General features: G+C 39.9%; 1 long non-coding RNA gene across 17 annotated transcripts in view; it reads right to left on the bottom strand.

Annotated features, from left to right (window-relative positions):
* Window positions 1–13,648, bottom strand: part of LOC144317066 (uncharacterized) — a 571,155-nt gene that overhangs the window by 395,422 nt on the left and 162,085 nt on the right. The window contains exon 5 of one of the 17 annotated variants that reach the window (XR_013382948.1): window positions 7,594–7,696. The exons of the other annotated variants lie outside the window; for them this stretch is intronic. This is a non-coding gene — a long non-coding RNA (uncharacterized LOC144317066). Of the gene's footprint in view, window positions 1–7,593; window positions 7,697–13,648 lie in introns of those variants that run through there. 17 annotated transcript variants of the gene reach the window in all.

Raw genomic sequence — 13,648 nt, 5'->3', positions numbered from 1 at the left:
GTTGCTTTGTTCTCAGATATGCAAAAAAAGGACAAACACAAACCATCATTTTGAGATGCTTCTCTACAGACTGTCTGTTCTTTGCTCTGAGTCTCCAAAACCAGAGTGAGAAACACAAAAAAACTATCCACGTAATGTGAATGTGTTTGTAAATATGTTTGCCTTCACACCAGTTGTTTTATAGCACCGAATATTTCTGTTGGCAGTTATATTAAACATTCCCTTTATTCCGAGTTACCATTTATTTATCTGTTTATTTTACCAAGAGCAAGTTCAGGTCTATACAACAGCATGCTCAGCACTCTGGCACTACATTATTTATGAATCAAAATGCAAACCTGGTGGCTTAAGGCTCAACATTTTGCATATATGCTACTGTGTCTCATGATAGCTATCATACTTTGGACATGATCTTATATTTATACTGCTCTGAGACTCAAAACAGGAGGGAAAAACCCAAGACGCAGAAAAGAGGAGCACAATACAAGAAAGACAACTTAGAAGTCATCTTGCTCCCATCATCACCATGGGAGTTAATTGTAAAGAAACATTTTTCTGAAGGGTGCCATCAGCAGGTTTGTAACTACACCAACGAATTACACAGTAGAGTATTTTGCAAGAATTGTTTAGAAATAACTGTTCAGCATAGGAGCCATAATCACTAGCATATCATTTGACACTTATAAGAATGTGTTGCTGCAACATTGCTGTAGGTAGCAAATGTTCCCAAATTGTTTCACATGGAAACCTAGCTATTCCACTACTAAAAAAAGAAAACAATTCTAAATGAAAGAAAAAAAGTCAAAGGCCACTGTCACCTGAAGTTCAATCAATATAATTAATATATCTCTGCCTTGTTTGGCACAACTCAGTGGTCCCTGAAACTTTTGTCCTGATATTCCCATTGTTCCTTATTATATAGAATGTGTTTATGCTTGTGGAACACCCATGTGGCTCAGCAGTTGAGCATCTGCCTTCGGCTCAGGGCATGATCCCAGGGTTCTGGGATCGAGTCCCACATAAGGCCCCCCCATAGGGAGCCTGCTTCTCCCTCTCCCTGTGTCTCTGCCTCTCTCTGTGTGTCTCTCATGAATAAATAAATAAAATCTTTTTAAAAAAAAAAGATGTGTTTATGCTTGTAAACAATATGTAAAAATAGCAAAATCTGAAATCATATTGTTCATATGATTTCTAGATTCCATTTTCTAGCACAGTTTGAATAACAATCCAAATATGGAAGCTTCTGGGTGTATGTCTGTGTTTATATATTTGAGGACCTTTGCAAAATCCCTATGGCCTAGCTGATCAGAGCATATTCTTTATGGGTCTAGGTAACAGAATATCAACATCACAGATCTGAACTCCAGGTGAGCCACACAGCTAGGGATGTCTCATGGCCACATGTTTTAACCTTAAGCCCAGGTAGTAGCATAACAAATACTAGTTGCTAATTATATTACATGAAACAGACCGCAAACAAACTGATCTCCATAGTAAAAGAAGTGTATATGCTATCAATGGTGTGTTTGTGACAAAAATGGCAAAAAAATTTTGTTTGCTATAATATTTCATATATCTGCAATTTTATGCCCCTAAATACCTTATGTTTAAGTTATTGCTGAGATGCCCAACTGTAAATTACTAAGCATTCAAGTCCTAGCCTAAATCACTGCTTGTTTTTTTTGTTTTTTTTTTTTTTTAAGATTTTATTTATCTATTCATGAGATACAGAGAGAGAGAGGCAGAAACACAGGCAGAGGGAGAAGCAGGCTCCATGTAGGGAGCCTGATGTGGGACTCAATCCTGGGACTCCAGGATTACGCCCTGGGCCAAAGGCAGGCACTAAACCACTGAGCCACCCAGGGATCCCCTAAATCACTGTTGTTAAAGCTACTTTTTCCCTGGGTAGTGGATAAGATTAAGTTACCTGTATGGAACTGTCACCTGCTTATAGTCTAAGGTTCCAGTGATTTCTTATTTTAGATAGATAGATAGATAGATAGATAGATAGATAGATAGATAGATGTTTATATATTGATCAAATATTCACTTTACCAGGCATCAGTGTGATCAAAAAAAATAGATTGTGTACAGCAAACTATTTATTGTACTTCACATACATTCTTGGGAAACAAAGAAAGAATATTTTTAAAAGTGTTAGAGAATAAATCATTTTTAATGTAGCTTTATTTACTTTTAGAATCAGGCTCAATTACATCCTGCTATCTCTGAGTTGTTCGTTCTAATCTGTTTGGTCTCACTTTTCTCTCTGTATCTTGGGAGTCAGAACTACAAGCTTCAGAAGTCAGTTCAGATGGTTATCTGCAATTTCTCTTTGTAGTGCTCTACGAGGTCAAATCCATTACAGCATATGTTCAGACTGACTTTGCACACTTAACTCTACTGGGCTTTCAGTGACATACTCAGCACTTCACCTGAGAACCTGTTATCCATAGATACAGAAGATGTTAAAAATGATACATACAAAAAAAAAAAAAAAGAGAGAGAAAGAAAGAAAGAAAAAGAAATGGTTCATGCCTACACAGTACATTTATGGCTGACTAATCTACAACTCCTAACATCATCTAATAAAGATCATGCCACCTTTTTTAAAGATTAAAATCTTTTTTACCACGGAATGGTACTACTCTGTTCCCAAGACACTTGGGCTCCAGACAGAGAGACATGAAGTGTTGTCTCCATGGACTTCCTGGGAAGGAGAGCAACATAATCGTGTCATTGCATAATTTGCCACTCACTAAGGGAATGTGGAGCAGTAGATAAAGTTCAGCAAACACTGACAACTGATTCAGAAATAGGAAACACTGGGCAATTTTATTTTCCCAAAATGAATACAATACACTAAGCCTTGCAACTGTGCTGCTCAGTTTCTACCAACTTGGATTCTTCTAGAAGGATTTCTTCTTATTTTATTTTTTTTAAAGATTTTATTTATTTATTCATGATAGTCACAGAGAGAGAGAGAGGCAGAGACACAGGCAGAGGGAGAAGCAGGCTCCATGCACCGGGAGCCCGATGTGGGATTCGATCCCGGGTCTCCAGGATCACGCCCTGGGCCAAAGGCAGGCGCCAAACCGCTGCGCCACCCAGGGATCCCATTCTTCTTATTTTAAAAAGACAACCTGATACGATTTTCTGAACGATTAGTGAAGACAGAGGGGTCAGGAGATAATAATATATAAAGAGGTGGCGTTTATTTGCCTTTCTTTTATTCTGTTTGTCATTGCTTCTTTGAAAAATTATTATATAGGCAACAAAGGAAGAAAATATCTGAATTTTTGCCACCATAAATGACACTGCAGGAGCAGTAGATGACATTTTGAGCTTTTATTAAAAAGTTCATCTAAGAAAAGAGTAAGAGGGCAAAAGCAGTCACCTAGCACAACTGCAATGGTGTTTTGCCAAACAGTAGTGCTTAGAAGCCAAGCTTTACTCTAAGAGACACAGCCTGCAGCCAGCATGAGAATATCTGAAATGGCCTCAGAAATAACTGGGCCATTGCCCCAGCAACTTGCTCCCCTTCCTCCCACCCCACACCCTCACCCACAGAGATGCCATCAGTAATCAGCTACCTCCCAGATTCTCTCAGTAGCTCTAACTGCCAAAATTGAAATAAGGTGAGAAGAAGGGAGGTCTAGTTGTTAGGGTTTTTGCAAGCTGCCTCTGCTAGATCCTGTGCAGAGAATTTTTCAGTATCCAGCTCTTAACTTCAGAGAAGTAAAACTCTAAAAGCAGAAAACAACCGCCCTTCTTCCTCCAATAATAAAGTTCCTCCTCACTTTATTAACTGTTTGCCTTCATCTGATCAAGCTTAGAATTTTAATATCTCTTTGACCTTTTATACTTTCTGACTACCTCTGGCCCCATACCCCATCTCAAAATATTCTCACCAATCTTGTTTCTTCCTTTCTGCTTTGCGCATCTATTTCCTCCTTTCAAACCACTCTAGCACAAGCCCTTACAACCTAAGAGTTGGCTGATTTCTTTTTTTGAAAACAAGATTTATTTATTTGTTTGTTTATTTATTTATTTGAGAGAGAGAGAGAGAGAGAGAGAGCGCACACACCTGTACAGAGGGTAGGTACAGAGGGAGAGGGAAAGAGAATCTCAAGCAGACCCCTCTCTGAGCACAGAGCCCAATGCTGGATAGATCATGACCTGAGCCAAAATCAAGAGTCGAATGCTTAACTGACTGAGATACCCAGGCACCCCTGAGTTGGTTGACTTCTAAGTTTCATTTCACTATTTACCAGATATTAATGTCAACACCCGTGAATACTCTGAGAATTTACCCTACTTGTATGCTAACAATTTAGTCTGCCACAGTTTCAAATTCCTGGGTCAGAGACAAGAAAATCAAATAAATAATAAATGTGAATATAATTAAAAACAAATAAATGTAATTAAAAAGAAACTACTGAGAGAAATAGTACTCCGTAGCCAAAAATGTCACCACTCATTCCACCTCGTAGTCTCAGTTCCCACAGGGCAATGTGAAAGGATCAAGTGACTCTTACACATGGCATTCCAGGAAAGGAACCCTTAGTTCGGAGAACCCAAGTCTTTTAGAATGGGCAGAAATTAAAATAAATAAAATAAAATAATAAAATAAAATAAAATAATAAAATAAAATAAAATAAAATAAAATAAAATAAAATAAAATAATAAAATAAAATAAAATAAAATAAAATAAAATAAAATAAAATAAAATAAAATAAAATAAAATAAAATAAAATAAAATAAGTAAAATGGGCAGTAAACTTGCTCAACCTTCGCCCCAGAGGGAGACATTGTTTTTATTGCACCAGACGATAAATAAACCTGCTCCCTGCTCCAGAAGGAGATACTGGCTCTATCTTTCAAAGCTGTTAGCTATGCAAATATCCATGAAAAGTTAGTCCAGAACAGAGGCAGCCAGCAGCCATGCTCCAAAGATGTACAGAGATGCAAAAGATGCATGGAGGACTGTCTCCTAACCCCTTGGGGAGACTACTTAACCTCTCTAAGTATGTGTTGCCTCATCTGTAAAATGGGAGTAATAATACCCACCTCATTGAACTGTTACAAAGTCTAATTAAATAACATATGTTGAAAATGTTTTAGCTCGTTGACTGACTCAAAAAAGTGCAGTAAGAAAACTTACCTAATTATTGCTTTATTATTCAAATTCTTGCTTTGACGTCGCTACCCTTACTTTTCAGTTATTTCTCATCCATATAATACATGTGTATTTGGTCAGAACGGTCTGGTCACTTACCACTAAAGAAGACAGTTGTTGCATTTCCATCTCTACAACTTCACACACCTTCCCTGTCTGAAATCCCTCCCCACTTCTCACCATAATCCCAACCACCTTTCACGACCAGCTGAACCTCTGCCAATTCTTCAAAATTCCCGGAGTCATTGCAGGCCCCAGAGAATATCCCTTCCAGCAACTCACTGCATTTGCATATACCCCTCAATAAATGCCAAATTCCTTTCACCTTATTACATTTACACACTGATGGATTTAATTTCTCCTAGCTGGTCTCTCACTTGACTCCTTTTTAACATTTCCACATGGGCTTTCTTGCTTCTCAAGTAAAAGTCAATTATGCGTACAAAATAAATTATGTGATAATATAGCACCACGATACAATTGTCAGCAAGAACCTGTTTTTCCCAAGGTGATTAAGGAAAGCTTTAACTAATTTTTTTTAATTTACATTCCATTCTCTCAATGGTCCCTCCAAATTTTTTTAATCCTGAAAATAACTGTTCCATGTGGGAAAAGAACCTGTGCTTATAACTTTGGCTCATTCCCTGAGCAAAACCAAAGTAGAAGCTGGAAGTTAATACACTCTTTCTGGGCAAGTGGCTTAAGTTGAAGTGAATTGAGAGTTCAGTGCAAGTGTCTACCTGTCACCAGAAATGGCCATCATCCCTGATGTTCTGGGCTACAAAACCTTACTAAGGGAACAGGATGAATTAAGCTGTTATTTGAAATGGCATGAGTCGCTCCTAAAGGCAATCCCATAGAGAATGCTGTTTAGGTCCCGAAATAAGTCCCCAGGGAAACTTGTGCCTCAGCTCCAGAGCAGTTTGCTTGTCACTGTGGCCATTTCCAAGAGAACTAAGTATAAATCCAAGCCTAGAGGCAGGGTGGGCAGAAGGAGTGCAAGAGAGATCTGGGGGCAGCAGCTGCATGTTAGCACAGGTTTGTGTGTGAGCTTCTGACTGGCCTCTCAGAAATCCAATCTTGATCTGAGCACACTTCCAAGCTTTATTTTAAAGAAAAACTTCTTTAGAACACAATACCACATACTATCAACACATCAGTTAGGAACCTGATACTTCCATAACATCACATACTATCAACACATCAACTATATCAGTTAGAAGCCTGATGCTTCCAGAAAGGCAATGGAAATCTCTATAGAGTAGCACTGCCCAACATAATGTTCTGCAATCATGCAAATGTCCTACATCAGTGTTTTCCAATACGATAGCCACTAGCCACATATGGCATTGAACACTTGACAGTGGCTGGTGCATCTCAAAAATAATCTGTTTATTTTACTTAATTTTAATTGAGTAGTTAGATGCCACAGCTCTAGAATCTACCATATGGCTGCCCTTAATTTTCCTGAACATTATCTCATTTAGCCCTCAAACTAAGCCTGCGAGGTAGGTATTATAAGGTTTATAGATGAATAAATAGAGAATAAACTATTTCTAATCGTTAGCACAATATTATATAACTAATAAGTAGCAGAGTCAGAATTTAATCATATTTTTCAGATTACAAAGGTGAAGTATATTTCTATCTTTTTTTCGTTTGTATGACCTTGCCTTTTCAGAATCAAGTCCAAAATACCTTGGCATGAAAATGTTTTACAATCTGATCCCAGTCTATGCCTCCAGCCTCACCTCCACCACCATCCTCTCCACTCCCTCTACTTTAGAAACATATTCGCTCTCTGAACCCTAATGCATTTTCCCAAATCCTCACCTTTCATAGCACCCATAGCTTATAAGACCCACCCTCTACTTCCTATCATTTTCCATGTCTGTTGAGCTCCGGTATTAAGTTCTGATCTTGTATTTCTATGTCCATTTCCTTGTCTAGAATGTGAGCTGAAAGAAGAATACCATACCTACCTACCCTGTGCTCCCCAAATGTAGGACAGTACCTGGTAGATACTTCAAGAATATTTAGTGACACATACTAAAAGGCAAACATGAAGATATTAAAGAATGAAATTCATCACACATTCACACAGCCTGATGGTGCATGGCCCTGTTCTGGTACTGAGAATAGTCGGGAAGATAAGTATATTCAGAAGGCAGGATCTTTCCCTGTATGTCAAAAGTCCAGCCTAAACACTCTGTGGAAAGGAAATGTATACATAACCATGGTGTGCAGTAAGCACCGTCAGTGCTCACACAGGCTACTAAGGATCAGCTACCCCTGAGTAGCCAGCATTTGACACCCAAGCCCAGGGTGATTGGATAATGCATAGGTTGCCTAAGTTGGAGGTGATAAGCATGCTTTCACAACCTGTAGACTAGACTGTGGTAAGCCATGGTGGAACAGTACTCACCTGTGATGAGAGCCAGGTTGGGGTACAAGGTTCTTTCATTTGTCCATGAGGATATGTAGCCAGCACCACTGCTTCCCAGAATGCAAGTACACCTTGACAGACCAGATATGTGTTCTTCTAAGAGAAGAGCCAGGAACTGGCTCCTATCCTAGAGAACAGACAACCTTCAAAGCTCTCCCCTCTCACCACCACACCTGCACCTGTACAAACATGTAGATGTAATAACACACCCTGGAGCTGCCACCATGATGCAAGAGCCATGCCACTACAAAGAATTGATGGGTTTGGGGAATTGATCAAATTTTTATATTCCCTTTGTTGTAGCTCTAATGCTCCTAAAGAACATGGGCCACTTCTGAAAGTCTTGGAACAGTTCCAGATCAATACAATAGATCTCACCTCTGGCTGGACATCAGGATCACCTGGGAGCTTTTAAAATATACCTATGTCTGAACCCCACCCTCAGAACTGGTACAACTGCTCTGTGATGAGGCACCACACTTTATAAAGGCTCCTCAGGGATTCCAATGTGCATCTGAGGTTGAGCTCCAGAGCCCTTGTTCATGAGGCCAGTAGCTTAACCACCAAAGTTTCCCTAGAGAGAAAGATACTATCAGCTTCAGCAGTGCAGCTGATTCTTTGGAAGCCGCCATGAGACGGTGGTGAGAAAACTGCACACAAGGAAAAAAGAACAGAAGTCTTGAGCAGAAAAACACTAGCCGATAGCTGAGAAGTGTATGATGCATTCTTACACCAACTCTTTTGCCCCAGAAACTATCTGTGATCTTTTATACTATTGTGCAATCCCCACTCCTGTGACTTGTGTGTTGTCATAATTCAATTCAACAAACAATAATGGAGCGTTTATAATGTGCATTCATTCTTCTGGTCCAGATACAGAGAAGAATGAGATTTTAAAAATGCATTTAGAACCTGAGAGTCTAGCAAGGGAAAAAGACACAAACAGTTTAACATGATGTGTTACTTGCTGAAATAGATATAAGTACAAATGGGAAATGGGAGTTCCAAGTACAAAGGAGGGAGTGAATTAAATTAACCCTGTCACTCAGAGTAAAGGCCAAAGGCTTTACAATGGTCTACCAAGCCCTTGATCAGGTGTTCTGTTGCCTCTCTGACCTCATCTCCTACTACACCCCTGTGGTTTGTTCTAATCTGCCTCCGTGTCCTCCACACAGAACACTCCAGGCATGTTCCCAGCTTAGGGCTTTTGCTCAGGCAGTTCCTATATCTTGAATGTTCCTCTTCTAAGAGCCACATAATAACTCCTACACTAACTTCCAGTTTTTCCCAAATGTCATCCCAATGAGGCTTCCTCTGCCAAACCTATTTAAAATCGAAACCCACCCATGCCTAACACCCCTACTACCTCAACCTCATTTACCCTGCTTCACTATTTTCACTGCATAGGTCACCTTCCAGCATAATACATGATTTACTCTTTACTGTTATTATTAATTGCCTGGCTTCCTGCACCAGAATATAAACTCCACCACAACATGAACTGTTTGGCCCATCAATAAGTCTCGAGTGCCTAAAACAGTGCCTGGCATAGGCTAGGCACTCAACACATTATGCTGAATTAATAAAGATTTTGGCAAAAATTCACCTAAGAGTAATCAGCTTCTTTTTTTCTGTTAACAGAATCTAATTTGCTATTCAGTAGCCAGGGTGCTTCTGGGTTGGGACGGTTAACAAGAGCCCACTGGACCTACGGTGAAGAGATTTTTCTCCGCCAACTTCTACTGAGTACTGCCAATCATTCATCTCTTCTTAGTCTGTTGGTCAACAAATGTTTATTCAGCAACTATTTTATGCTACATGATAGGGACTGTGAGCATTCAAAACTCTGACCTCAAAGGGCTTCATGCCCGATAAAAGAGAGGAAATCAACACACAAATTAGTGCAGGTAAGGGGCAGGATGTGCTGAGCCAGGGAAAGAGTACAGAGAGCCTTGTGACTTTGGAGTCCTGAGAAGGTGCTTGAAGAATGACACCCAGGACAGAAACTCTAGCCTTGCTAGCCGTGGGCAGCTCAGACACAGGATGACACTAATCAGTTCATTTACCAAAGATGGGATTTCTAATTTTGGCCTCTAATAACCTGCTCCCCTTCATGAGATGCCTGCCAAGGGAGTTGAGAGGTATCATTAAGGTTTCTAAGCACACTTGAACTGACTTTTCTGATAACCTTTACCTACCAAATCAGGCATGAAAACCACTGAACAATGGTTAAGACACTTTCTACTTTCCTTTTTTTTCCCCCCCTGACCGTAAGGCATTTGATTATTTGTTCTAAGTCATACACAGTTCAGGATATTTCATGAGAGGCCTGTTAAACAGCAGTTGAGCAACTAGGCTACTCTTTTAAGACTCACGCATGTCCTCACTGTAAATGTAAAACAGCTTGGATCAAGATGCATAGTTGGTTCCACATGGAGGTGAGTGAATGATGTGCTCCTAGGAACCGGAGCCCTCAGACAAATAGTGTTAATCGGTCTCACTGCCGAGCAGGTGGTGACAATAACAGAGTTAATTTTAAAGAAGGGGAAATTAAATAGTGGTTGCAATAGTGCTAGCCACTCTTAATTATTGTGATGGCAAATTATGAACAATTTCCTGTCACTTTTCCTTCTAAAGCAATTATTGATGTTTGCCTTATGGCTGAACTGTGCTGAAAACTCTAAGCAGGAGGCTGTCTGATTCAATGCTTTGTGGGCTCATATTCAGAAAACCATTTGGCCTGCAAAGTTGCTGGATTATCTGTAAACACAGTGAAAGGAGACAGTGATTGCATGAAGCAGAGGGAATGCTCCTGAATGCCAATAAGGCAAATGTCATGACAGGAACACAAAGCCAACATTCCATGTGACCTTTTAGATAGAAACCAATTTACTTTGGTACCATCTCAAACAGAAAATTATGGTGTAATTCCTCATGTCAATACATAATTTATTTTGTAATAAATAACTACCCGCATATTTATGGAGCGCCTCTCTCCTGGTTTTTATGATGCTCTCAGACTCTCTCTCTCTCTCTCTCTCTCTCTCTCTCACTCTCTCCGGCACACACTGCTGTGGAATCACTGCAAAGCTTTCTGTTTTCAAGGCTGTTCTCTTCACTAAGCTTGGTGATGACTGAGGAAAACATTACAGGATTAAAAGCCACTTTCTAGCCCTGCAAAGAAACCTAAGTTATTTATTTCCTTATTTGCAAATAAGCTAACATCAGGTTGAAGGATTCCTGAGAACAAGTTTAAAAAAAAAAAAAAACCAGCGAGATACAGCATTAAGCCTCATCTAAAGCACATTTCCTAATAAAGGAAAGCCTCTGCATTTAAAGCTGGCATAAAAAATCAGGCCGTGAATCAACAAAGAAGGAGAATTCCGGCCTCACCCCAGGCTTCCACCCCTTCCGATGCATCTGCTTCTTTGTGGGAGGTCTAAGTGAGGAGGGCTGCCTCCCAAAGTCACCTCCCTCTCTGTCTGTACAATGCAAATGGAGTGAGCTCCAGAGGAGCCCTGCCCTTTCTCCTCCAGGTCAGCACTTTGAAGCTCCCCCAGGCTGGCACTGACAGGAGGCCAACCCCAGCTGACAGCTGGTCACTGACCTGGCTGAAAGCAGTTGGTGGTCTTGCCTGAGCCCTGAGCTGCAGGTCACCTCATCACTGGCCCAGCTATCCCAGCACAGGCCCAGCATTCTCCTTACACGGCCTCCGTCAAGGACAAGGGTAGGTGCACCCCCCTCCCTGATTAGGCTGAAACACGCTGGTGGGTAACCGAAGAGATTCAGAACCTTAGTGGCTAAGTTCTAGCATCTTTAATACATGTCAGAAAAATGGGAAATGAGGGCAACTGGCAAGACAGAAAGTAAAGAACAGTGTGCGTGCTGCTTCCATATTTTTGGCTTCAAGTATCTGTTTTGAGACCATTTTGGCATTAATGAATAAACATTTGTTTACAAGGTGGGGTCCATTCCTGGCTAACTTCTACAGCTTAACGACACAAAGCAGTGGCAAAGTTAGTATAAGACCCCACATGCATTCCTCGGGAAATCATCCACCCGGCCACACAGTAAGCGCGCTAATACGCACACATCCCAAATCAAACCAAACAAACGCATTTGTTTGGCTTCACAGGAGAGGCAGTAGCACACAATGTGGGCAAAATAAGGGCTCTGATTCAAATACAACATATTGAGAAACAGAGATCCATACCCAGGGAAGGTTTTGCATAGCACTCGTATTATTTTTAATGAGTTGCTCTATAGAATTATCACAAATGAATGGAGTCCAGGATTCTCTGAGGGCTAATTGGCCTCATTCCTCTAGCGTACCAACGGAGTAGTTTCTGTTCCATTGGGAAAACATATGCTAAAACCCAGATCAATGAATCAATAACAACATATTGGCCACCTAATAGGTGCCCAGCAGAAAGACTTCTGTTGCATGTTTAGAGAAAATATTTTTGACTACACAGTCATCCCTACATCCAATATGCCTTGTCCAAACGGATACTGGAAACACATTTCTGATACAATCATCAGGGCTGTCAATTTACCCAGGGTAAATAGTCTGAGTCTTTGTGACTGTTTTGACAAATAAGAACCAATCATGACATTTACTTCCTGGAAATTAAAGCTTTATCAGGCCCCTGTCAAGTTATATAGACAAAAATGCATCTATGTGTCCTTTCTTCTAGGATTTTATAAAGAATAAGATTTAGGTGATACAGCATTTAACAGGGTAGTGCTATTGTTTAAAGAAATAAATACATTTACCATTAGAGATTAATAAGATAAAATCAAATGTTTACACATCAAAGGTTTCATATTATTTTCACATGTTGGATTAGAAGGGAGACTACAAGCTTTCTTATAGTTTTAATATTTGAAGGGCTACTTCTCGAAAATTATGGCTGATTATTCTTCATCACTATCGAAGATACAATTAGATAGAATTGACTTATGCTAACACATGAGGAATTCAGATGACTAATAGCAATCTGTACATACGTAACTTCAAAGATCACTTGGTTCAATTGTTGAATATGCACCGGTGAAAAAATTAAGCCCCAGAAAGGCAAAGACTAGCACAAAAGTATGCTACTAAAATAAACATTTATTATCCCACAGTTTCTGTAGGTCAGGAAAAGGGTCACAATTTGTCTGGGTACCTCTGGATCAAGGTATCTCACGGAGCTGCAGTTTAGCCAAACTACCAGCAAAGACCAACAATTATATTTGAAGGCTCAACTGAACAAGGGGCCAGTGAGGTGGAGGAGAGAAGAGTGGTCCACTTCCAAATCCATTCATATCGTTGTTGGTAGATCTTGATTTCTAGTCACACAGGCTGCTATCTCACAAAATGGCAGGTTGCTTTCCCCAGACAACATGATCCAAGAGAGAGCAAACAGAGTTCCCTACATGGAAGCCACAGTTTTTTATAACCTAAGATTAGAAAGGATATTCCTCCATTTTTGCTATATACTCTTCATTAAAAGCAAGTCACTATGTTCAGCTCATGCGCAAGGAGAAGGGGTTACACAAAGGCATGAATATGGCAAAGTAGAGAGAGTTGAGGGACTTCTTAGAGACTGCCTACCACAGCTACAACCACATTCATGTCTTATTTCAAAATCAGAATTCTTTCCACTACCCTATGCTGAATTGTAATGGATAATTTCCTGTTATTAAAGGTTCCTAAACATTGTACAGGGTATCTTAGAAGACTGTAGGACCTCCATTTGACTTTTATAACGGGACATTCTTCTACCTATTTGAGAAGATTCAATTTTAATGTCTCTGGAAGATAAGAATTATAGTGTATATATAGTATAGTACAGATTGGGGTTTGAGTAGCTATCCAGCTGAATAATTAACTAGGTGAGGCAACTAATGTTGTTTTCTAGGCCTATTTTCTCTACCTCCAAAATTTAGAAATGGGATTAAGTTTCTAGGTTCACTTCACACTACAGCAAGTCATATGTCTCCAATTCTGTTATACCTTAGAAAAAAAAAAAGACTCT

This window comes from Canis aureus, chromosome 7, assembly GCF_053574225.1.
Source record: "Canis aureus isolate CA01 chromosome 7, VMU_Caureus_v.1.0, whole genome shotgun sequence".
NCBI lineage: Eukaryota > Metazoa > Chordata > Mammalia > Carnivora > Canidae > Canis > Canis aureus.
This window is presented reverse-complemented; position numbering and strand designations above follow the sequence as displayed.